Source organism: Podarcis tiliguerta (assembly GCF_965153285.1).
Source record: "Podarcis tiliguerta genome assembly, chromosome: 16".
NCBI classification, from domain to species: Eukaryota; Metazoa; Chordata; class Lepidosauria; order Squamata; family Lacertidae; genus Podarcis; species Podarcis tiliguerta.
The window spans coordinates 34581673-34607225 of record NC_139549.1 but is presented as its reverse complement, the minus strand read 5'-3'; the positions used below and the strand labels follow the sequence as shown (position 1 = coordinate 34607225).

The window sequence follows — 25553 nt, the reverse complement described above, 5'->3', positions numbered from 1 at the left end:
GCTGGGATGTTTGGACATCATTTCTTAGAAAGAAAACTTGGAGGGTTAATCCCGCTTGACATCTTAAAATGAAGAGAATGTCTTCTGCGCTGCACAGATGTCTAAGCCTGATTATTATTATTTTTGAAACGTAAATCCTTGGCATTGCATGGCTGGCTGTATTATAAAAGTGCAGGAAGTGAGGCGGGGGGAATCCTTTCATTCCTCCTTGTGAGTAATAGAATTGCTATAAATATTTTAGGAGGAGCAAAGGGTGAGTCCGTAGGAGAGAACAGAGGAAGGGGTGAAGTCTGGAAGATGTGAAAGACAATTGGAAAGGGCAATGAACTAAACTTATGATCATTAACACACATGGCAGGGAATGAATAGTAAAACTGATATTTAAGGCCGTGTTGAGGCACTATATTTTTCAGGCTAATAATACTTTGCCTTTTTGTTATGTTTTCCTTTTTATTCTTTTATTTTATTGTATAGAATCATAGAATTACAGAGTAGGAAGGGACACCAGGGGTCATCTAGTATCTAGTCCAACCCCCAGCAATGCAGGTGTCACAGCTAAATAATAATAATAATAATAATAATAATAATAATAACAACAACAACAACAACAACAACAACAACAACAACAACAACAATAATTTATTTATACCCCACCCTTCCAGGTTCAAAAACTGGGCTCAGGGCGGCTAACAACAAATTTAAAACACTTTAAAGCACTTAATTATAAAAGCAGCATAAAATACAGTATAAAAACATGAATAACAATAAAATTCAAAAATCAATTAGATAATCCCCAGGGCTAGCTGGCTGAATTGGTTCTACTTGGGCCAGTAAGGAGGCCAGGGGAGAATTAGCTGTGGGGTCTCAGAGCGGGTGATCTTCATAAAAGGGGAGGGAAGAGAAGGGAAATAAAACATCAGGCTGAATTCAAATCAAAGGCCTGACGGAAGGAGATTAAATCCTGAAGGGCCCTAGTCTCATGGGACAGAGCATTCCACCAGGTTGGAGCCATCACTGAAAGGGCCCTGGCCCTGGTGGTCTGACTTCCTTAGGACCTGGGACCTCTAAACTATGGTTATTCATGGTGCTCTGCGGGGCATACCAGGAGAGGCGGTCCTGTAGATTCGAGGGCCCTAAGCCACAAAGGGCTTTAAAAGTCCCTTTAAATAATCCCTGACAGATAGCCATCCAGCCTCTGGTTGTTGTTGTTGTTGTTGTTGTTGTTTAGTCGTTTAGTCGTGTCCTACTCTTCGTGACCCCACGGACCAGAGCACATCAGGCACTCCTGTCTTCCACTGCCTCCCGCAGTTTGGTCAAACTCATGCTGGTAGCTTCGAGAACACTGTCCAACCATCTCGTCCTCTATCGTCCCCTTCTCCTTGTGCCCTCAATCTTTCCCAACATCAGGGTCTTTTCCAGGGAGTCTTCCCTTCTCATGAGGTGGCCAAAGTAGTGGAGCCTCAGCTTCAGGATCTGTCCTTCCAGTGAGCACTCAGGGCTGATTTCCTTAAGAATAGATAGGTTTGATCTTCTTGCAGTCCATGGGACTCTCAAGAGTCGCCTCCAGCACCATAATTCAAAGGCATCAATTCTTTGGCGATGAGCCTTCTTTATGGTCCAGCTCTCACTTCCATACATCACTACTGGGAAAACCATGGCTTTAGCTATACGGACCTTTGTTGGCAAGGTGATGTCTCTGCTTTTTAAGATGCTGTCTAGGTTTGTGGCAGGCAGTGCCACTTCCTAGCCTGGTTTTAACTTACAAGAAAGGAGGTAGGTAGGGAAGCGGGTGGCGCTGTGTGTTTAACCACTGAGCCTAGGGCTTGCCGATCAGAAGGTTGGAGGTTCGAATCCCCGCAACAGGGTGAGCTCCCATTGCTCGGTCCCTGCTCCTGCCCACCTAGCAGTTCGAAATCACACCAGTGCAAGTAGATAAATAGGTACCGCTCTGGGAGGAAGGTAAACGGCGTTTCCGTGCGCTGCTCTGGTTCACCAGAAGCGGCTTAGTCATGCTGGCCACATGACCCAGAAGCTGTATGCTGGCTCCCTCGGCCAGTAAAGCGAGATGAGCGCCGCAACCCCAGAGTCGTCCATGACTGAACCTAATGGTCAGGGGTCCCTTTACCTTTAAGGAGGTAGGTAGATGGGGACTGGCTGAAGACAGAAGCATCAGCAACATGTTTGTTTAGGAACATTTGGGAGACACATACGAGGTTGGGGCTGATTTATAGGAGTCAACACAGTCCATTTTTGCAGGAAGCATGACATGCACCGTCTATCAGCCACCAATTACCTAGCTCTCAGGATAATGCTACAAAGTACTGTGATTGTGGGGGACAGAAGCATACGAGGCAGTGACGTTGCTGGTCATTTGGCACTCTTCTGCGGATATAATGGAGCCCATTAAGAGCAATCTGCCACTGATAACCACTCCTTGCACACACTTGTTTAAATAGTAAGTTTAGGGAGGAGATCGGGACTGCAGGGAGGGGAGGCGATAGCTTTCTTGGGCTGTTTCCAAGTGCACAAACAGCATGAAATGCTTTTGTAAGCTTTGCTCAGGAAACTGGAGGCGCCGCCACCTCCTATGCTGTTCATGGTACTTTCAGGTAATACGAAAGTTTCCCATTTGTTTACTTTCCAAGATGCTCAGGTTCAGAACTGCAGTTTAGGGATGGATTGGTTATGCAGTGGAACCTTGGTTCCTCAACTTAATCCGTTCCGGGAGTCTGCTCGATTCCTAGAACAGTTCAGGAACCAAGGCACGGCTTCTGATTGGCTGCAGCAGCTTCCTGCAGCCAATCAGAAGCTGCAGAAGCCACACTGGGTGTTCGGCTTCCAAAGAATGTTCAAAAACTGGAACAATTACTTCCAGTTGCTCCCAAGGCGTTCAAGAGCCGAGGTTCCACTCTAGACGTAGACTTTGGATGGACAACTATAATGATATTTGGAATGCATTTATGCAAAATATAGCAGGTTAAAAATAAACATATATTTGGATAATAATAATAATAATAATAATAATAATAATAATACTTAAATAAGTATATATGGTATTTTAATTGTTAACACTTATAATTATATAGTATATTTTTTTCATTTTTGCTTGTTAAAATAAACTGTTACACTGTTCAAGAAAGAAAGAAATGTCATGTGATCGTATACAGTGGTACTTCGGGTTACAAACACTTCAGGTTACAGACTCCGCTAACCCAGAAGTAGTACCTTGGGTTAAGAACTTTACCTCAGGATGAGAACAGAAATCACACGCTGGTGGTGCGGCGGCAGCGGGAGGCCCAATTAGCTAAAGTGGTACCTCAGGTTAAGAATGGTTTCAGGTTACGAACGGACCTCCAGAACACATTAAGTTTGTAACCAGAGGTACCAATGTACAGTTCTTTCTCTTTACCTTCAAAGAACATAACTTTGTGTCCACCAGCTGGAAATGAAACAGTACATAGGTCTTCTACAAAACCTGAAAGCAGAATCATGTATAACCACCCAGATACTATCATGAGCACAAATCATCACAGCAAAACGGAAAGGACATCTTGAGGGAGCCACACACCCACCCACTCCATATCATTCATCAGAATTTACATTTCCTATGATGCCTCTGGCTTATCTGATGCTTTCAAGTGGGTTTCAGGTCCTAGGTTAAAGATGAAGTCTAGCATTGGCAGACAGCATCCTCAGGCAGCTGCTGGGGCCCTGCTGACCTGGCGGGACCCCTCCACACTCATTAATTTAATTTCTTTCTGTACCCTTGACATGGCATTGCTCCCAGGCACTGTGAGGAATTTAAATACAGATCCATTGGTGTGCTACTCCTGCCAGGAAAGCCTGCAATGACAGGAAGTCCACTGATGAAGGAGGAGGGTCCGCCAGGGCAGGGTCAGTGCATCCTGTTTCACTGCTGAAGCCTGCCTTAACCACATTGCATGGTGGCTCCCAAGAAACACTAGCCAGAGTGCTGGCTTCCTGCAAAATCTCACCAGAAACTAGTGCCAATGAAGACACTGTTTCTCCACTGATGGTGGAGGCAATTGGGTAGATGAGGCACCCATAGGAGTGCCGCCTTGTGGGCCTGCTGCTGGAGGTAGACACCTTACTTTGCCTCATGGTCAGGCCGGTGTTTGGTGTTTGAAGGACAGTTCAAACATAGAACCAGCCTTGAGCCAGTGTGGTGTAGTGGTTAAGAGCGGTGGACTCATAATCTGGGGAACCGGGTTCGCGTCTCTGCTCCTCCACATGCAGCTGCTGGGTGACCTTGGGCTAGTCACACTTCTTTGAAGTCTCTCAGCCCCACTCACCTCACAGAGTGTTTGTTGTGGGGGAGGAAGGGAAAGGAGAATGTTAGCCGCTTTGAGACTCCTTAAAGGGAGTGAAAGGCAGGATATCAAATCCAAACTCCTCCTCTTCTTCTTCTTCTTCTTCTTCTTCTTCTTCTTCTTCTTCTTCTTCTTCCTTTCGAAGGAAACCTTGATCAACCTCAGTCCTGCTTCAGAACCGGGGTGGTCAGATCTGTTTATTTCCATTTTGTGGCAGTCCTGCATGCGTTGAGCAGTTGCTATGAGATATGTTGTGGGAAGCGATCCACAAATGGAATCAAATAAACAGCAGGGGCCATTCCAAGTGGTTAACTGAGGATTAAGCAAACAAACAGGGAATTTGCATTCAAATTGTATGGATGGCATTCAACTAAGTTTGACTCATGGTAGACCCGTTGAAATTAACTTCAGTGGGTTTATTCAAACCTAGTTGACTGTGCAGTTTTGTGCGCACATTCAGCTAAAATACTAATTTTGCACGCATTTCCACCCTAAAATACACAGCTTTGTAAGCACTTCCCCCATGAAATGCACATTTTTGTACACAGTGGGAAATTAAGCTTGTTTGTTAGCAGCAGTCTGATACACAACTGCATCCAGGAATACCCAGATTAGGTCTTTACAGCATGGGCCCAAAAGACATCTTCTCCAGACCGAGTTAAGGCATGCTGAAAAGTTGCTTAAGCCATAGTCACAGGGATGTTGCTCTATGTAGGAAATGTGTGGAGGGAGCAGGCATTTCTGAGATTGACTGGTAGGGAGGAAGCTGAAGTGGACTCATAGAAACATAAGAAGCTGCCTTATAATGAGTCAGGTTGGGGCAGACTTTAGTAATCTTTGGTAATATGGCACCCTGAGCGAGGGCAAAATTTGGCGCCCCCAAATGGATCCTCTCAATTTTGGATCTTCTCAGTTTTGTGCCCCCTCAGCTCAGCGCCATGTGCGAGGGAACCTCCCTAAACCCAATACTGGTCAGGTCAGACCATCTAGCTCAGTGTTGTCTACATTGACAGGCAATGGCTCTCATGGTTTTCGGACAGTGGAAGAGCCCAACCCTACCTGGAGATAACAGGGATTGAATCCAGAACCTCCTGCATGCAAAGCTGATGCTCTGCCACTCCGCCACAGATGGACCCTAAGCAGCATTGAAGCTACAAAGTGCCTTAGGTTGAGACGAGTACCTGACAGGGGTCTTAATCAAACATAAGAGCCCTGCTGGATCAAACCATAGGCCCATCTCATCCAGCACTCTGTTCTCCCAGCGGCCAGTCCTATGCCCATGGGAAAGCCAGATCCTGCCATCTGTGTGCCCCCTTGTCTGCCTGGACCACAAGTTAGCTTTGTACTGAATGGTTCAGAGTTTGCATGCACACTGACACGCTGCCTTCAGCTCTGATTCCTCGCCAAGCATCCCTTTGCTTCCTTTTCAGGGCTGAGCAGGTTTTTCGAGTGCTTAGGCAAGCTCCGGTGGAGACGGACATCTTTTTGGGAGCAGGCTGGTGTGAAATTGGTCCGTATGGCTCAGATTTGTTTCCTGATCAGATTTGCCACTTTTATACCAGATGACATGCCCCGCTGCCTTTCATGCTCAGGAGCAAGGCGTAGCTATTTTCAGACTGTGTTCTGTGTTTCGTTCTCAACAGTATTTGATGTCCGGGAGTCATCCATCAGGGTTTCCGCCGGCTGCAAATGAAATGGTGAAATTTAGCTCTGGTTTTCAGCAGGTTGGCAAACGATGGATTTTGGTGTGGCCAGTTTGAATTCTTGGTAGCAGTGAAAATGTTACTGCTGGTCCTAGATGTAATAATAATTTAGAATAATAATTTATTATTTACACCCCACCCACCTGGCTGGGTTTCTCCAGCCACTCTGGGGAAATGTACATTTTCTTCCTTGAATGTGAGAAGTTCTTTATGATAGAAGCAAAGAAGGCGCTGCTGCCACTTGCTGACAGACAGAAAAACAACCATGCTATGCACTTCAGTGTACTTTAGGTAAAGGTAAAGGGACCCCTGACCATTAAGTCCAGTCGTGGCCGACTCTGGGGTTGTGGCGCTCATCTTGCTTTACTGGCCGAGGGAGCCGGCCTACAGCTTCCGGGTCATGTAGCCAGCATGACTAAGCCGCTTCTGGCAAACCAGAGCAGCACATGGAAACACAGTTTACCTTCCCGCCAGAGCGGTACCTATTTATCTACTTGCACTTTGATGTGCTTTCAAACTCCTAGGTTGGCAGGAGCAGGGACCGAGCAACAGGAGCTCACTCCGTCGCAGGGATTCGAACCGCCGACCTTCTGATTGGAAGTCCTAGGCTCTGTGGTTTAACCCACAGTGCCACCCGCATCCCGCTCAGTGTACTTTAGCGCAGTTCAATTAATTCAACTGTACATTAGCCACTGCTGCTGAGGTGCTTCTGTTTTTCTGAGAGGTGCAAATGCTTATTCAGTTGTGGCTTAGGGTTTGACATGAAATTCCAGGGGGTTGAAATTCCATATCAGCACCCCCAGGGTGAAGGATTAGGAGCAGGGAGGAGAGGAGCAGGGCAGTTTCTGCTTAGCTTGATGGTTTCTCTTCATTCTGCTCCTTCCCATGTGCATCAAGAACAGCCAGTCTCTTCCCTTCACTTGGTAGGTCCTGATTTCTGCCCCTTGCAGGCAGCTCCAGAATCTGCCTTTAACCTACCAGACTCTACCCCCTCCTGCCAGGCACTGCCCCTTAGCTTTGTCTTGGGGGTCTGTGCTGGAAAATTCAGAACATGCATAGCACAGTGCTGGTGATCCTTCTGCCCACAGACTAATTAGGCTGTCGTTTGGCCCACAAAGCTGCCCCAGGCAAGCCGCTCACATGTCCATCACCTGTCATGTCAGCCACAGGCAGAATAAAGCCCACAGCTGCAAAGCAACAGCCAGAAGCACACTCTGAGTTTTAGAGCGCATCACTGATTCTCCCATTGCCAGTTGAACTTGGTGCCTTTCCATGTCACGCTCCTTTCGGCAGGAATCAGATGCTCCCAGCAGCTCCCACTGCAGCCACAGCTTTGCCTTTCCCATGCCAGGCATTGTGTGAGGCCTGAGTCGTCCACTTTGGCCACCCCCACCTTGGATTGTGGACTTCAAGATGTTGGTTGTGTTCCAATGCAGACCGCAGGCCAGAAGTAGTTTGCAACCTCCAAGATGGCATGCTGGTGCAGCTCCCGGCCCCATTCCATGGCCCTCCTTCCACCCCACCCAGCCTGGAAAGAAGCAGCAGTGCAGGAGAGGCTGGCAGAGGTACAGGCCTGACTCTGTGCCAGGTCTGCCCAATCCATCCACCAGTGAGACAACTGCAGGCTGCCAGCCATGCGTGGCATCCCACCAGGGGCTTCATAAGCCTCCTGGCTGGTTGTTCTTTCTTTGCCCGCCTGGGACTGCAAAACAAAAACAGAAACTGGGAAAGAGAACTGCATTGCAAAATTCAGTCAAGTGCGAAATTTGTAGGATAGCTCCGCTTTGTGTACTGTTTTGGAAAGCACAGACGGGGGAGAGTGAGGGCTTGCCTTTAAAAGTGAACTTAATTGAATTTCTCCTCTATTCCTAACCTATTTCTGAGACAAGGTTCCTCACCTAGAGGCAGTAAGAACACCCTCCTGTCAGAAAGTAACGTTCTGACGCAGGCTGAGAAGTCCATTAAAATTCATCCCACTGAGCTATGTGGGCTGGACTTACCACATGCTTCTTTTCAGCTGGTGTCTCCCTTTGGGGGAGGGTGGTTTAATTGCTTTTAGCCAGATTAAGTGGTACCAGAATGATCTGAACACACTTTGTTCCTCTGGCTTCCCTTAAACACATCCATCAGAAGCCAACAATGTTGTGACTTACAACATGTTCTCATCCTGCTGGCCTGCTCTGTCCAGGGCTCCTGAATTAGATCCCACCACCCATACATTATGGGATGCGGGTGGCGCTGTGGGTTAAACCACAGAGCCTAGGGCTTGCCGATCAGAAGGTCAGCTGTTCGAATCCCCGCGATGGGGTGAGCTCCCGTTGCTCGGTCCCTGCTCCTGCCAACCTAGCAGTTCGAAAGCACGTCAAAGTGCAAGTAGATAAATAGGTGGGAAGGTAAACAGTGTTTCCGTGCGCTGCTCTGGTTTGCCAGAAGCGGCTTAGTCATGCTGGCCACATGACCTGGAAGCTGTACGTCGGTTCCCTCAGCTAATAAAGCGAGATGAGCTCCGCAACCCCAGAGTCGGCCACGACTGGACCTAATGGTCAGGGGTCCCTTTACCTTTACCTTTACCCATACATTTATTCAATCAACACAAGCCTGGCCCACTTTAGAAAGCATGGCTCACCGCAGAGCAGGCTTGCTCCAAACACACCTAGGCAATCACCCAGCTCTGTGGTGTGGCAAGGCTCAGCTGGATGTAGGACAAGTTGAGGGTAAGATTGGACACCTGGTAGGATGCACAGCTCCAAAGCTGCTCCCGCAGGAACCAGCTGAGACTGAGCCTTTTTATAGCAGTGGCATCAGGTTGTTGTGGGCATCTGTCTATGTCTCAAGAGACAATGGAGGCAGTGATGGGGGTGATCTCAGAGACTTTCTGGGTGCTTGGGGAGGACCTCAAGGTCTGTGGGGACCCACAAAGCCTCTGAGCCCCACTCTGCCCACACTCACTGCCCCCTTGGTCATAGGGTGGCGAGAGTGGTTGCAACTCCTATAAGAGGAACCAAGAAATGAATGGCTGGTGTGAGTTTGGTGTGCACAGAGGTGGAGTAGTTTAGAAGGGCAAAACGAGGGAAGAGAAAGAGGCATACTTGGCTTCAGTGTAAGGTCAGCATAACCGTGCTTGGCCTGCCAAGCACACATGGCTCTAAGTGCTCCCTTAAATGCTCTCTGAAAGCAGCATAAATTCACTCTGTATTAACTACACTGGGACCCATCACAGTAAATCTGTTTCCCCTAAATTTCCATTAGCAGAGCTGAGCTTTAATGGGCAGAGCAATGCCTAGGACCAAAGAAAAGCCAATAGGCATAACTCTCACTCTTGAATTCAAGATGGATATGTCGTCCATTCAAACACAGAATCCCCATCTACATTCTGCCTTTAGAGCAGTAGGATTCCACTTGACTTATACCAAGGCTTATCCCCAAAGAATCCCATGGTTATGGGTGCCAGGAGTTGCTGGGAGACCACTATACCCCTCACAAAACTAAAAAAATCCCTGGGAAGAGGTATCTTAGAACCCCTCTGAGAATTGTATCTCTGAGGAGATACTTGGGTTGGAGGGTAACCTCCCTTCCCAGCTGACATTGCTCCATTCACCTTCCTCTTTGTTCTTGCTTCCTCTATTCTTTGGGATTATGTCCAGTAGGCAGTGGGGGGTTGTCCATTAGGACAATGATGACCCTGCCTCACCAACCTCACTCTGCCTTAGCCATTCCCCACCTGCCTGCCTCCTTATTTGCAAGAGGTCCAGGCGGTGGCCTTGGCTGTCTGCTTCTTCCTCCTCTGCCTCCATGTCACTCACCAGGGAGGACGGTGGAAGCAAAACTAGAGTTAGTTGACTCTTCCTGCCAGTGTCTCTGGATCCACCACCTGTCAGCCTTCCACGCCTGGCTGCCATTGGCTCTGGATCTGGTGGTATTCAGAAGCTCTGCTTCCTCCAACTTTAGAGGCAGAACATAGTCATCATGGCTAATAGCCTTTGACAGCCCTCTCCTCCATTAAATTCTCTAATCCTCTTCTGAAGGCTTATCTTGTCCTATGGCTTTCTCCTGGGGAAAGCAGCTACCTGGTGACCAGTCAGAGCAAAAGGCAATTCGGGTTTTCTCCGGATTGCCATTTGCTACGATTTAGCACTACAGAGCAGGTGTTTCCTGGGAAAGGAGCCAGGCAATGGGAAAGCTTGTCAGGCCTGTGCTTTCCAGGCACGGGAGGAGCAGAAGGGCTTGTCCACACATACCTTTCCTCCACAATTTCCAGGCACAGTCTGTGCTTTAAAGTTCCGGCGAGTGCTCCGTGGAAAACCCAAATTGTTGTGGGTTGGGGGGGGGGTTGCATGTCATGCATAATTTTATAAAAATTCTATCACATCACTTCTTACTGGCCTGCTCTCTAAACTAAAAAGTTCCAAACGCTGCAACTGTTCTTCATTGGGAAGTTGCTCCATCCCCTCTTTTCAGAACCTTTTCCAACTCTTCAATATCCCTTTTGAGGTGAAGTGACCTGAATAGTATACAGGAAACAAAACTGTTTGACATCCCTGCCCTTGCCTGCCCATCAAGTGCTCATCAAGCATATACAGTGGTACCTTGGTTTAAGAACAGTCCGGTTTAAGAACAATTTGGTTTACAAACTCCGCAAAACCGGAAAGGACGCAGGTGGCACTGTGGTCTAAACCACAGAGCCTAGGGCTTGCCAATCAGAATATCGGTGGTTCGAATCCCCGTGATGGGGTGAGCTCCCGTTGCTCCCTGCTCCTGCCAACCTAGCAGTTTGAAAGCACATCAGAGTACAAGTCGATAAATAGGTACTTCTCTGGTGGGAAGGTAAACGGTGTTTCCGTGTGCTGCTCTGGTTCGCCAGAAGCGGCTTAGTCCTGCTGGCCACATGAGCCGGAAGCTGTCTGTGGACAAACGCCGGCTCCCTCGCCCTATAGAGCGAGATGAGCACGCAACCCCAGAGTTGTCCACGACTGGACCTATAGGTCAGGGGTACCTTTACCTAAGAACAGAATCTGAATGGTGGAAGGGCATTTGTGGTGGGAGGCCTCATTAGGGAAAGCATGCCTTGGTTTAAGAACGGTTTTGGTTTAAGAATGGACTTCTGGTCTCTGGGGGGGGAGGGTTTGATGGGGAGGTGGGGAAAAGAGGGGGGAATAATGAATATGATATGTTTTGATATTTTGCTATGTTGAAATTGTTAATAAAAACATAAAAAAAAAAAAAACAGACTTCCGGAATGGATTAAGTTCATAAACCGAGGTACCACTGTATATCTAACATGTCTAATTCACCCATGTTCCAACTTGCACTCGGTCATTTTTCCAATTGCACATAAATCTTTCCAACTACACATTTTGTGTCTGGCTGCAAACCAAAACAATACCCACCCCCATGCTTTTATAGCTGTGTCAGTCTGTCTGCCCACCAACTCCAGCACAGCCGCTCAATTTTAACGCCTACCCAGGCCATTCCGTTTATTTCATTCCTTCTCGACTTCTGTCCTAGACCTCCATGTTCGTGTGATCTCCTACTACACGACAAAGATCCCACAGCCCACCTCTGACTAATTCTGCCCAAATGTTCATCTTGTGACATTAACATAAAAGGCAACAAGAGGGAGAGAAAGCTGGTGACAAGAATGTTTCATTGACAAGGGACTCATGTGGTAATGAGCTAATAAAAGGAATTAAATGAGTTGATATTTGTGACTAACAGTGGGTGGTGGGAGATGTATGCTTCTGTGACATCAAGATGGTATATGTTGTACATTAGAAATAAACTTGAATGCTAACACAGTGTTTATTTCAACACTGAAGGAACACTGCTGCTCCTTTGTTCCAGTGTTCAATGATTCATTACAGCACCCAAATTAGAATGGAACCAGGGTGACCCCAGTAGGATAGATGCATGAAACGGCCTTCAGTTACTCACATGGACCCCTGTAAAGAACTAATTAGCTGGTGACCTATAACTGTTTTAAGTTGGATTGAGAGGGAGAAAGGAAAACAGTCTGGGGTAACTTCAGTAGATGCAAGTCTCTTTTTTCCATACTCTTTGCTCATCTCTCTCATAATAGAACCCAAGGTCATCAGTGAAGATGAATGTTGGGAGATTTGGGACAGACAAATCAAGTGCAGTCAAACGTTGTCAAACATAATCTGTTCTGGAAGCCCATTTGGTTTCCAAAATGTTCGACAACCGAGGCGTGGCTTCCAATTGGTTGCAGGAGCTTCATGCACTCAAGTTGAACGTTCGGCTTCCAAAAAACATTCCAAAACCTGAGCATTTACTTCTGAAACATTCCAAAACAGAGGCGTTCAGGAACCAAGGGTTGACTGTACTTTTTCACACAGTGCATAACTGAACTCATCTAGTAGGATACAGTGGTGCCTCAGGTTAAGAACTTAATTCGTTCCGGAGGTCTGTTCTTAACCTGAAACTGTTCTTAACCTGAAGCACCCACTTTAGCTAATGGGGCCTCCCGCTGCTGCCGCGCCGCAGGAGCATGATTTCTGTTCTTATCCTGAAGCAAAGTTCTTAACCCGAGGTACTATTTCTGGGTTAGCAGAGTCTGTAACCTGAAGCCTCTGTAGCCCGAGGTACCACTGTATTGTAGAGTTGGGAAATGTGCAGAAAAGGGCAACTAAAATAACCAGAGTGCTGGTTGGAGCACCAACCCTAAAGGCATTTGTGACTTTTTAGTTTGGAAAAAGTATAGCATGACCAAGGTATATAAAGTTATGACTGGCAATAGATTCGTAACAGTCCAAAGGAACTGCTTGTTCAGACAGTAATTCGCTGTTTCATCATTCCTCGCTCATATGAGTTTCCTTCTTACTTTTCTCCTTATTTGTGCAACTGACCAGACCAGAATCTTGCAAGCTTATAGTCAATCTCATTAGCCCTTTGACATCCATTAGATTAGTAGGAAAGTCTGGAATTAGTAAAAGAATGGACCAGCTTTACCATCAACACTCCCTTTCCATTACACTTCCCTAGATACCAGGTCACTGGTGTAGGCACTGCATTTCTGCCCGTCCTCCCCCTCACAAAATGTAATAATCCTATTGTAAACCTAGTGGAAAAAACTTTCCATCAGGTTGGAAAGCGCCTGTATAAAATTGTTACATATCCATAAAGCCAAATTGCTGCCGACCTGAGATTTCTCAAGGGAACAGTTCATTAAGACATATCTAACACTTCCGTTTCTAACCAGTCTCTTGGAGAATGATCACTGGAGTAGACTTTCTGGGAGGGGGGGGGAGCCTTTATCTTGACGCGTTTGATGTCAACCATCAAGAGATGCAACGAAGTCGCCTTGACACTTCCCTCCCTCTTCCCTCCCCTTAATCAAGATTGATAGTTGGGAGGTGAACTTGTGTTATCTCTCTGCTGTGTGTCCCATTAATAAAACACATCAAAAAGGCCTGTGGGTGGCTGCTTCCTCCCCACTCTGAGTCCCACATTTTGCAGCCAGAATAAACTGTTGTCACATGATCTAGGTCTTATACTACGAACCTTATCCAATGCACATGTGGCTCTGTAGTTTATATTGTGTGCCTGGAGCTGCCCCATGTGGCAAGCCTCTCAACTGCAGGTTGCAGTTTCTTAGGGTAGACCATCTGGTGAGAGACACATCATGCTCCTTCTGGGGCAGTTTGTCCACCTTTGGTCCACTCAGCTCTCACCTGTGTCTCCTAGGAGCGTGAGACAGTGGCCACCGCCCGGGAAATGGCTTCAACTGGCTGGCTAAACCAGGTGAGGGTAGGCGGTGGGTCTCAAACCCTTGGTAAGTTAAGGACTTTCCCTTCATGTGAAGACAGACTCTCGCAGATGGAGTGGACAAGACTGGGAGTGGATCCAGTAGTAAAGAAGGAGGTAACTGCACATGCCATGGAGCACCGGTTCTCAACCTGTGGGTCCCCAGATGTTGGACTACAACTCCCATCATCCCTGAGCTCTGGCCTTGCTAGCTAGGGGTGATGGGAGTTGTAGTTCCACAACATCTCGGGACCCACAGGTTGAGAAAGGCTGCCATGGAGGGAAATGAGTGGCAAATAGGGCTGTACTACCCTTAAAGGTAAAGGTAAAGGACCCCTGACAGTTAAGTCCAGTTGTAAACGACTCTGGGGTTGCAGTGCTCATCTCGCTTTACTGGCCGAGGGAGCTGGCGTTTGTCCGCAGACAGTTTTTCTGGGTCATGTGGCCAGAAGACTAAGCCGCTTCTGGCGAAACCAGAGCAGCGCACGGAAACACAATTTACCTTCCCGCTGGAGTGGTACCTATTTATCTACTTGCACTTTTGACGTGCTTTTGAACTGCTAGGTTGGCAGGAGCTGGGACCGAGCAACGGGAGCTCACCCTGTCATGGGGATTCAAACCGCTGACCTTCTGATCAGCAAGCCCTAGGCTCAGCAGTTTACACCACAGCGCCACCCGCGTCACTTAACATGCCTCATCGCAGAAGCTAAGCAGGGTCAGGCCTGGTTAGTACTTGCATGGCAGACTGCTTGGGAATACTGAGTGCCATAGGGGGTTTTTCCCCCCTGGATAGCTCAGTTTGTTAGAGCGTGGTACTGATAATGCTATGTTTGCAGATTTAATCCTCGTTTGGGACAATTGCTTATTCTTGCATTGAAGGGGTTTGGACAAGATGATCCTCAGGATCCCTTACAACTCTGTGCTTCTATGAATCAACAGGACAATGAATTAACCAGGGAAAGGAACTTGTGGCTGTCCTCATTCATGAGAAAGGCTTCAGGAGTAAGCCTCCAGGAAAAATCACAGCACCTGCTATGGCTCCAGAGACCAGTAACTCGTAAATGCTGCCTCCGAAGTTGTTTTTGCTGTCTTAGCAGCACCAAAGCGATCTCTTCAGGGTGTAAGCCTTCACCTCCAGAGGTGCACTCCATTGTCTCTTGAGACAGGCAGATGCAAACAAAACAAAAAAACTTCAGGCCCTGGGCTGACTCCATCCACTCAGACTGGCCAATGAATCCTCAATGGGCAGGAAGGATAGAAGAGGTTTTGCTGTTCCATTTGCGCTTTAGAGTCTTCCATTATCTTTAGCCCTGCCTATTGACTTGCCCTTCTTGACCTGGCTTACTCTTCCATCCTGACTTCAGGTGGGCTTCTCAATCTCACCTCCTGGCTCCTCCTTTGGACTTGACTTCTCTGATATCCTACTTTTTAAAAAGATTTTAAATTCTGAATATTTTAAATTTGGGGGTGGGTGGGTTGTTTAATGTTTTAAATGTCGTATTTTTCATAGTTGTAAGTTGCTTTGAGACCTCCATGGTGAAAAATGGGGTATGATTTTTTATTTTTTTAAAAAAAAAATCTTCTGTTAGTGCAAAAATTATGCCACTAAGTAATTTAGCTTAGTGCTACATTGGCTATAATTGTATTTTGCTTTGCTTTATTGGGAATGGGGTAAATCTCTCTCTTTTTTAAATACCAGCGCAATTAAATGAATATGTGCCACCCACTGTAGATACACTTGGGTATATTTTTGCTCTGGCATCTCTACCTGAATACACAAAGTGTGAATTAGCCTGAACTTCCAGTAATGAACCTAAATTATATGATTTGCCAGAAACTCTCTAAATGCACTCTAAGCTTTTGCAGTGAATGTAGGTTAAAAAGAAAAATCTAGAAGTCCTTGATTATTTGCAGCTTATCCCTGCCTCTTCTTATTCCCATAGCTGACTTCCAATTAAGATCAAAGTCTGGGAAGGGTGCTCTCATCCTCTGGCCTTTTGAAACAGGCCATGGGACCAATCCACACTTGGCAATTTGACATTATTGATTTCTGCAAAGTTTTTGCCCAATTAACAGCAGTAAGGTGGGATAGTGAATTACGTTACACGTTGGTGTGGTTTTTTTGGTCCCCATAATTCTGCACTTCACTGTGCCTTTGCTTTAAAGGATGTAAAGCATGGATAGGCAAACTAAGGCCCAGGGGCTGGATTCAGCCCAATCGCCTTCTAAATCCGGCCCACGGATGGTCCGGGAATCAGCTTGTTTTTACATGAGTAGAATGTGCCCTTTTATTTAAAATGCATCTCTGGGTTATTTGTGGGGCCTGCCTGGTGTTTTTACATGAGTAGAATGTGTCCTTTTATTTAAAATGCATCTCTGGGTTATTTGTGGGGCATAGGAATTCATTCGTGTGTGTTTTCAAAATATAGTCCGGCTCCCCATGTTAAGTTGTGGGTGAACATATCAGACGACACAGCAATTCTTCCAAAGCAGCTCTTTATTTGTAAGCTGGAACAGAACTGAACTGAGGAGCTCAGTCAGCCTGCTTATATAGAGCTCCACTAGAATGCAACAGTAACCATTTTCTGTAACTAGCCAATCACTGAACGTCACTTTCGATCCTTCATTTGCACACAAACTATCCAATCACTGAACGTCACTTTCGATCCTTCATTTGCATAACTATCTACAGTATCCCCCTGCTAGCCCAGGGTGAGAACTTCAGTACATAACACCCCACAAGGTCTGAGGGACAGTGGGCCCTGCTGAAAAAGTTTGCTGACCCCCTGATGTAAAGGTTCCTGCTGGCTACCCATTGCTGCTGGTAGACTATGAGTAGGGAAGGTTGAACCTCAACATCTGTCAGCCACCAATACAGATGCATAATGGAGAAGCAGGGCCAGGTCTGTTCAGTAGATGGTACAAACATTGAAACTGAAATCTGAAAAGACAGCGGAGTTATGCATTCGGAGTTCTCAAGTCCAGGTGGGTGGAAGATGGCTTTGTTCTAGATAGGGTTGCCGTCCCCTGGAAGGAGTAGACAAATCCATGAAGGAGGATAAGGCTAAGTTCTACTCTTTGGCATCAGAGGCAACATGATTCTAAATACCATTTGCTAGGAATCACAGCCCGGCAGAGTGGCCACTCATGTCCTGTTTACAGGATTCCTACCGGCATCAAGTTGGCTGCTGTGAGAAGAGGATGCTTCACTAGCCAGGCCAATCCAGCAGGCTTGCCTTATATTCTTAGAAACTTTTAAATTTACATCTGTTGGCAATGCAGCAGCAGGGATCATTCCATTTGCAATGTAAGGGTTAATTCTATCACTGTTAGAAGGTGGAAGGGGAGGTGTTCGCAGCCTGGTAGGTGGCATGACCTCTAGTGAGGTAGCACACGCTCTCTACCTCTTTTTTTAAAAAAATAATATTTATTAGATTTTCCACAAATACAAAAACAAAGTTGCAAAAACAAAAAGATCAAATACAACAAAATAGAAAGAGGAAAAAAGTGAAAAAGAAAAGAAAAAAACAAAAACTCAAAAATACATGAAAAACGCTCTCTACCTCTAAGTGGTTTTCCCCTGGAGGTACAGTTGACTTTAACCCTGTTCTCAACAAGCCCTCCCCCTAAAACACAAGATCACTCTGTTTCTCTCTCCTCAAGTTATATACTGTTTTGCTCAATTTGTTCAGTAAAGTATTATCAGGATTTCTTCTTTCTCTGGACGCTGTAGGCATTATTTGAGCGACCCCTGCTAACAACATCCACGTATATGAACACGCATTCTCATTGGGATTTTTGGCTATTACAAATCACCTTGTCTTAAAACACACACACACACACACACACACACACGAGTTCTCATTAGAACCACAAAAATGTGCCCCCTCCCCCATCACAGGGATTTTTGTACCCCCAAAAAGTATGAATTGTGTGGTGTTAGAAACTGAGATAAGAAAGCTGGGAGCTAAATGGTGCCTTAAACCTAATGGTGCCGCATTGGAGACGTGCTTTCTTATAAATATAAAGCTGAAAACGACTTAACTGCAGCTAAAATCTTATGTTCATTTTTCACATAGTCTAGTCCTTCCCCTGTCCACCCCCCTTATATCCTTAAGAGGGTCTCTTCTCCAGTCTTCAAAGAGTGACTGGAAGTGGGGAGGCAGAAAAAACTCCTCCTTTCCTTCCAGCAGTGGCTGTTCTAATCTGAAAACTTCGGCGCAGGACTGAGCCCAAAACTCAGAAAATGCTCGCATTAATGATATTCCCTGTCGCAAAACGCATCTAGAACAATGGGAGTTTTGAACGCTGATTGTGTGTGTGGGTTTTTTTCCAGCATGTTTTAAATAAAAGGAAACATGTGCTGCACTTCAGGCACTTAAATCATTCTTCTTATTGCCTGCCAAGTTTGTTTCTTCCTCGAGCCAGGGAAACAATTTCCCACCTCTTCTGCTGCTTCAGGTTTTACCTGTGGCTCAGCAGGCAGGAAAATGAACATAATTGGGCAACAGCAGCTCATCTGCTTCAATTGTGGAAACTTGGCCTGCATGATGGAAGACGAGCCTTGATTTTGAGGAATATCTTTCAGGAGGGCCAATGCTTAGGTTTGAAGGGGCCCTCGACAAAGTACTTTCTATAGGGTTGGGTAAATCTGTCCATTTCAGTTTAGAACATAAGAAGAGCTGTGCTGGATCAGGCCATTGGCCCACCTAGACCAACATGCTTTCCTTACAGTGGGTTTTCTCAGTTTCTTGTTTTTCCGATCTGTTCTTCTAAAATTTGCAATTTTATTTAAAATTTAAAAAAAACACTTGTGAAAATTCATTTTCATCTTAGTGTAAATTGCTCCTAATTTATGGGCAAATTTGCCCCATATACACATTTTTGCAATGTTTTAATGTATTTTTAATCTTTTGTTGGAAGCAGCCCAGAGTGGCTGGGGAAACCCAGCCAGATGGGCAGGGTAGAAATAATAAATAATAATAGTTATTATTAGTATTATTTCCCTAGTTTAATGCATGTTTATATGTTATATTCATTAATATATGCTTTATTATGCTCTCTCTCTCTCTCTCTCTCTCTCACACACACACACAGAGAGAGAGAGAGAGAGAATAGAGAGGTACTATTATTTCCCCTTATTTTGTCACTGTACTTCTGCTGAAGCAGCCTAGAATCGCATTTGCCTTTTTTGCTGCTGCGTCACACTGTTGACTCTTGTTAAGCTTGCAGCCTACTAAGACCCTCTAGATACTTGACATGACGTGGGGGAGAATTTTGTAAAAATATGACTTGCCACCACAGCATCACAGTGCATTTATCTAACCTCCCACCATGAAATCACAATGAATGCTCATTTAAATAGTTGGTGTCACCTAACCTCCCTGCAGAATGAATGCTCAGTGAAGAGGAAGCAATCTTTATGTTTAAACTTGTCTTGTACGTGCAATAACTGCGAACTTTGTGAGCACAGCAGTTACTGGCCAGTTTTCTTTCTCTCTCTTTTTTGGCAAATTGCTAGTATTTCTTCTGCTTCCATCTGGCAGTGCATGTAGCTGAAGTAGTTTGCAAGAACAGATTCTCTGTGTGACATGATTAGATTCCACCCTCATTCTCTTGGCGTTTCAGGCGAGAGACATCAGCCTCACAATTGCTTCCCCGTGTCTTTAAACAAACGGAACTAGACCTAAGAGAATACCCGCCTTCTGAGAGTGTTGTGATGGGCGTTTATAAAGCCTGATGCTTCTCAGGAAAACAACCAAGGATTTCAACAATGTGCAGATGTTGTTCTTTTGACACGTTCATTCAAATCTAGTGCCAGAAATAAATTATGGTGAAATTGCACCCCAGAGTCAGATTGTCTAGTTTGAGCACACTGGTGCAGATTGCATTGTCTTCCTAGCCAGCTTCCCCAAAAATAGCGTGTGGTCCAGCCCAAAGATGACTGTAGCAAGACAAAATGTTCTGGACAAGAGGAGACCGTGTGATGCCCATTCTAAGACATTCTCCTCACAGGCATTAGGCCTATGCACCAGATTTTGCCCAAAGCCAAACAGAATTCGGTAGATTCAGAGGGATCCAAATTTTGACTGAGTCAGGCAGAGACAACCCCAAATTGCCTTGGGTTGGGTCAGGCTGCCTGGAGCGATCTGGACCTATCAGGGAGTGAGGCATTGGGTGGAGAGGCACCCACCAGGATTGAACCCTCCTACTCACAGTGCTGCCCCCAAATTGATGTGGGGCTGCATCTAGGTCAGTTGTAGGGGCCTGCTGTAAGAAGATGACACCATTCAGTTCTGGGGTATGTTATGCTTGGGGGTGACATGCCGTATTCTTGACTCTATAAGACGCACCAGACCATAAGACGCACCTAGTTTTTGGAGGAGGAAAACAAGAAAAAAAATATTCTGAATCCCAGAAGTCAGAACAGCAAGAGGGATCGCTGCACAGTGAAAGCAGCAATCCCTCTTGCTGTTCTGGCTTCTGGGATAGCTGCGCAGCCTGCATTCGCCCCATAAGACGCACACACATTTCCCCTTACTTTTTAGGAGAGAAAAAGTGAGTCTTATACAGCAAAAAAATACGGTAATTCTGTGCCCTCCAAGTTCCAATATTTCTCCACTGGAAATAGGAACGTCCTATCATACCCTCTAGGACACGGGTGGCGCTGTGGGTTAAACGTCAGAGCCTAGGACTTGCCAATCAGAAGGTTGGCAGTTCGAATCCCCACAATGGGGTGAGCTCCCGTTGCTCGGTCCTTGCTCCTGCCAATCTAGCAGTTCGAAAGCACATAAAAGTGCAAGTAGATAAATAGGTACCACTCTGGCAGGAAGGTAAACAGCTTTTCCGTGCACTGCTCTTGTTCACCGGAAGTGGCTTAGTCATGCTGGCCACATGAACCGGAAGCTGTACACTGGCTCCCTTGGCCAATAAAGCAAGATGAGCGCCGCAACCCCAGAGTCGGTCACAACTGGACCTAATAGTCAGGGGTCCCTTTACCTTTCCCTACCATACCCTCTAACACTTATCTGATGAAAATAGGGACGTCCTAAGGAAAAGCAGGACATTGTGATATCAAATGAGAAAATGGGACGGCTTCCGTAAATCCAGGACTGTCCCTGGAAAATAGGGACACTAGAAGGGGCTGCGGCCTTATCTACACATTTCAATGTGTTTCAGCTCCACCTGTGATCCTTCTCTGTGCACAGAATCCTTTTGTGCCTATCCTAACTCTCAAACTGTGCATGTGTGCTGCGCTATCAAGAGTCAGCCTAATAGGTACGTCTGCTGTTGGTTTCTGTGGGCCATTAAGAACACAAAAAACGACCTTATGTTGAGTCAGACCACCAGCCCATCGAAATAAGGATTGTCTGCACTCCTCGGCACCTGAGTTTCAGACAAGGGGTCTTTCCTAGCTCTACCTGCTGAGAACCTGGGACCTTCTGCACTCAAAGCAGATATCCTGCCACTGAGCTACAACCTTCCCTGTTGCACCTTGTATGGCTTGCAGTGCAGCCTTGCAAAGAAACCCACAAAGGTCGCCTGGTACTCATGCGCAATCGGAGCAAGGACCTTTTAACATGCCAACAGCTTGGAAGAAACAGAAACTTGACCTCTCTCTGTCTGGTTGCCTGCAGACCATTGTTGGCCCGCCATAGGCAAGCTGCTGTTTTACAAACCTGGTCTCACCCAGGCACTTCCCTTCATGTTTGGAAGCATCCCACAAATTTCTGCGCGTTTTAATGTGAGTTTCCTCTCCTGCGCGGCAGCCCTGCTGCTGCCATGTCACCGGGAGCAGTAATGGGTCTGTGCGAAAATTGCCACAGGGAACAAAGCGAACAAGGCTGATGGGAAACAAACAGTCCTCTCAAGCAATGGAGGCGATTAGCCTACATTAGCAGGGAATTGCCACGCAGCTAAATGCGTGGCTAATTGAGTCGGGAAGGGGGAAAGTCACAGAGTTTAAAAGCAACTCATTAACCTAGCGAGAGAGGGAGTGTGAGTGTGTATTGTAAAATGCGCATGAAGTTTGGAGGGGGGATGGAGAGAGAAATTGCCAGCAGCAGGAGTGTTCAGTATAATCGGTCGGTAGCATGTAGGGTCCTTTGTGTTGCCCATTTTGGGCGTCTTTTAAGTTCAGGCATCCGCCGTTCCACTCGCCATGGTGAGCGTTTTGTTGCTCTGGCGAGGCTAGTGAGTAAAACCTTAGCCTTCCTCGCCAGCTTTGCTTGGGGCAGGAGAATATCTCCTGGTAGGTCTGGGACCCTGGAGGTTGGGGAACCTGTTTTGGCACCCTGCACAATATCTTTATTAGGAGATGCCTCACAGGACAAATTTGGCACGTGGGCAGATGATGTCTCGCGATCCGGTGCTTTGACGTTGCAAGCAGCAAGGCACTGGTAACATGAAGCATCCCCCCCCCCCCCCGTTGTTTTAGCAAATGTTCCCATGAAAGTGGTTGCCGGTGACTTGCCCAAAATGGCCTGGGTTTGACCCATATTTTAGAAGCTCTACAGCTCTGCTGCAGACAGCACTGAGCTTGATAGACCAATTGTCTGCCTCAGTGTCAGAAATGTATGAGAAGTTTATATATTGTGTTTGGCACAACACTTCTCTGCTCTTGGTTTCTCTTTCCTTTTAATGATAACTCGGCCTTTAAACATAGAGATTTCTTAAGGAAAAACCTTCTCCAGTGATCTCTAACCCCAGAGGAACCTCAGCTGGCAAAAGTTGATTTGACTAGTTCAGCCTTTAGATGAGGAGGAAAGTAGGTTTGCAGGCAAAAAAGGCTTTTTCCATCCAGCTCCTGAATGGTTTTTTCCCCCTGAGCTAAATAATAATAATAATAACAAGCGATTACCATAGCAACCAGAGTGGCATGCAGCTTGCGAGGAGCTGGCGAGATCACAAGATCCAGTTGTACTCCTATGTACAACAGCAAAGGTTGGGCAACCTGGTAGTTGCCCGGTCATGCCATTTGTAACATGGCCTTGGCAATTTCCAGGTTTATTGACCAGGTCACTTTGCCTTTGTTTTTACAGAAACAAATTGTCACTGCGAGGTCTCTTACTGAGCGGCTTAGAGTGAGGCAGAGAAGCAGAGAGACTCTTGGCAGGCTGAGCATAAGAGAGAGAGAGAGAGAGAGAGAGAGAGAGAGAGAGAGAGAGATCGAAGGAAGATTCTGAATCTCTCTCCCTTCTCTCTCTCTTTGCCAGCCGTGAGATGATTACAAATGATGGGCTGTCATCAGAACAGCCTGCTTCTTGTCCAGTGACTGCTGATGACTGGTGGATTGCTAACTACCTGCAGCACTGAGAAATTCAGGTGTAGTGTGGCAGGAAGACAGCTTAGTGCTCAGCTGAGTTTCTGGCATTTAGGGCTTTATAAATCTGGCAAAGGGCAGATTTGGAAATGGGTCGTAGGAAACTGCCTAGCCCCAAAGGGAACTATTTATCCATCCCTAATCTGTTGTTGTCCACACTGATTCAGCAAGGTCTCGGGTAGAGAAGGGTTTTCCCCATTGCCTGCTTCCTCTGGGAAAGCTGGGGGTCAGTCCTAGGGATACTGGAGAACCCCAATAAATATAGAAACAGGGGAATCCTGGTGTATCCGGAACATAAATAAATCCAGTGGCCACGATTGGTATTCTCTACTGTTGCCGCTTGCAGTTGTGTGTCGAGGTCCTCAAGGCACCCCAAATAACTCACACATCACACAGAATTTTTGTTTAAGGTTTTTGGCATAATTTTGGCCACAGTACAAAATACAAAAAACGTGAGTGGTTGCTTAGGCATTGGTTGTGACTATCTGCCCCCGGTGGGGACAGACTGACATTTTGCATGCCTGCGAAAGTCAGAAAAGGGGAATATATTTTGGGGGTAGTGACGGAGCAGGGAACCTGCCCTCAGCCCTCCCCAAATCCAACCAGGGGCTGTTGCGTGGACCTAGCCCCTTGACAAGGTTCGGACAAAAGTCCCTGTATTCCTTTAACGCAATACCCTTGCAGCAGCAGCATTAGAGGGGCAGGTACAGCCAATTCATACCCCTCAACCAACCAAACTACAGTGGTGCCTCGCAAGACAAAATTAATTCATTCTGCGAGTTTTTTCGTCTTGTGAATTTTTTGTCTTGCGAAGCACGGTTTCCCATAGGAAATGCATTGACGGTTTCCCATAGGAATGCATTGACGGTTTTAAGAAAAAGGCGCAAGACGTTTTCATCTTGCAAAGCAAGCCCATAGGGAAATTCGTCTTGCGAAGCAACTCAAAAAACAAAAAACTCTTTCGTCTTGCGAGGCATTCGTCTTGCTAGGTACCACTGTAAAACCAGTGCCTAACCGCAACCTTACAAGTTGTGACAATTTGCTACACAGTAGGCAAAAACCAAATGGAACCAGCCAATCAGCCAAATGGACAAAATTCCTACCGGGCCCCTGCCCCAAGAGCAGACGACCCCATGACAGGCATAGCAAGGTCAACACGAACAACCCTAAATATAGGGAGGGAGGGATGGGCAATCCGATGCATGGAGCGAAAAGTGCAGGGAGTTTTAACGTTTCTGCCTGTCAGTCACAAAATGGCAACATTAACTTCTTCCCAACAAGCGAAGCCCAATCACAACAGTGGCCAACGATCAATTAGCCCGCCCCACAACTTTGGAGTGTCCTGTCGGCCCCCACCGCAACACGTGCTCTCCATGAAGGAGGAGGCGCTTTGGCAAACAAGACATAATTGGGGAAGCCAAAGTTGTTGAGCTTTTCTTGAGGGGGGGACTTCTTTGCCCAATCTCCCCAAGCTCTGCGTGCCGTGCCATGCTGCTATACAGCTGCAAATACGCTACAAAGAGGTGCCATAAATGTGGCAGAACTCAGTTCCGGTGAGTTGCAGCTGAAATAAAGCCGTGCCCTGTGTCCCCTGTGCATTGAAATGAATGAGGTGGAATAATGTGATGACAACATAATTAAGGGACTCAAAGTTATGTTATCTTGGTACAGCAGATGGTGAGATGGATAATGCAGGTTTTGGCAGAAGTTGAACTGCAGTGGCACAGAATCACCTCTGCCTATGGCAAATGCAAACCGGAATGGCGTCATACATTGCCTGGGATCTTCTGAGTGCAAATCAGTTCCTACTGAACTATGGTTTGCTCTCCAATGCAGGCTTCGCCAACCTGCTGCCCTCCAGATGTTGTAGTTCAACATCTGCCAACCCCCAGTGACCTTGGCTGAGTGGACATTTGAACCTGGTCTCCAAGGTCCTGGTCTGACATTCTAACCATTATGCCTTTTTCAAAAATAAATTAAAATGTCCCACGGGAAACTCACAAAGTTTAACAAATATACGACACTGAAGCAAGAAAACGCAGCTTACAAAAATGTAAAGCAGCCCCCGCAACAATATCGTCAAAAGAGTCTCATGCCCAAATACACCCGTCCTCTTGCCACAAGAAAATGCAAGTTCCTTTCCCCTCCCCTCCCTCCCAAAAAGCCCCCCAAGAAATGTTAGAATGCATTGGAATAAACTCCCAGACTGCTCCCTCCCAGTGGCGTAGCGTGGGTTGTCAGCACCCGGGGCAAGGCAAGTAATTTGCGCCCCCTAACCTGTGGATTTTAGCACTGATTTTAGCACTGCGAGTGCGAGCGCGCGCCCCCAGATGTTGCGCCCAGTGCGGCCGGCCCCCCCTGCACCCACCACGCTACGTCACTGCTCCCTCCCATGCAAGCTATAAAGGTCCCAGGCATGGGGGGGGCAGAGCAGAT

General features: G+C 46.6%; 1 protein-coding gene across 1 annotated transcript in view; it reads left to right on the top strand.

Annotated features, from left to right (window-relative positions):
• Nucleotides 1-25553, top strand: part of MMP17 (matrix metallopeptidase 17) — a 157023-nt gene that overhangs the window by 69941 nt on the left and 61529 nt on the right. The gene's annotated exons all lie outside the window — the stretch shown is intronic.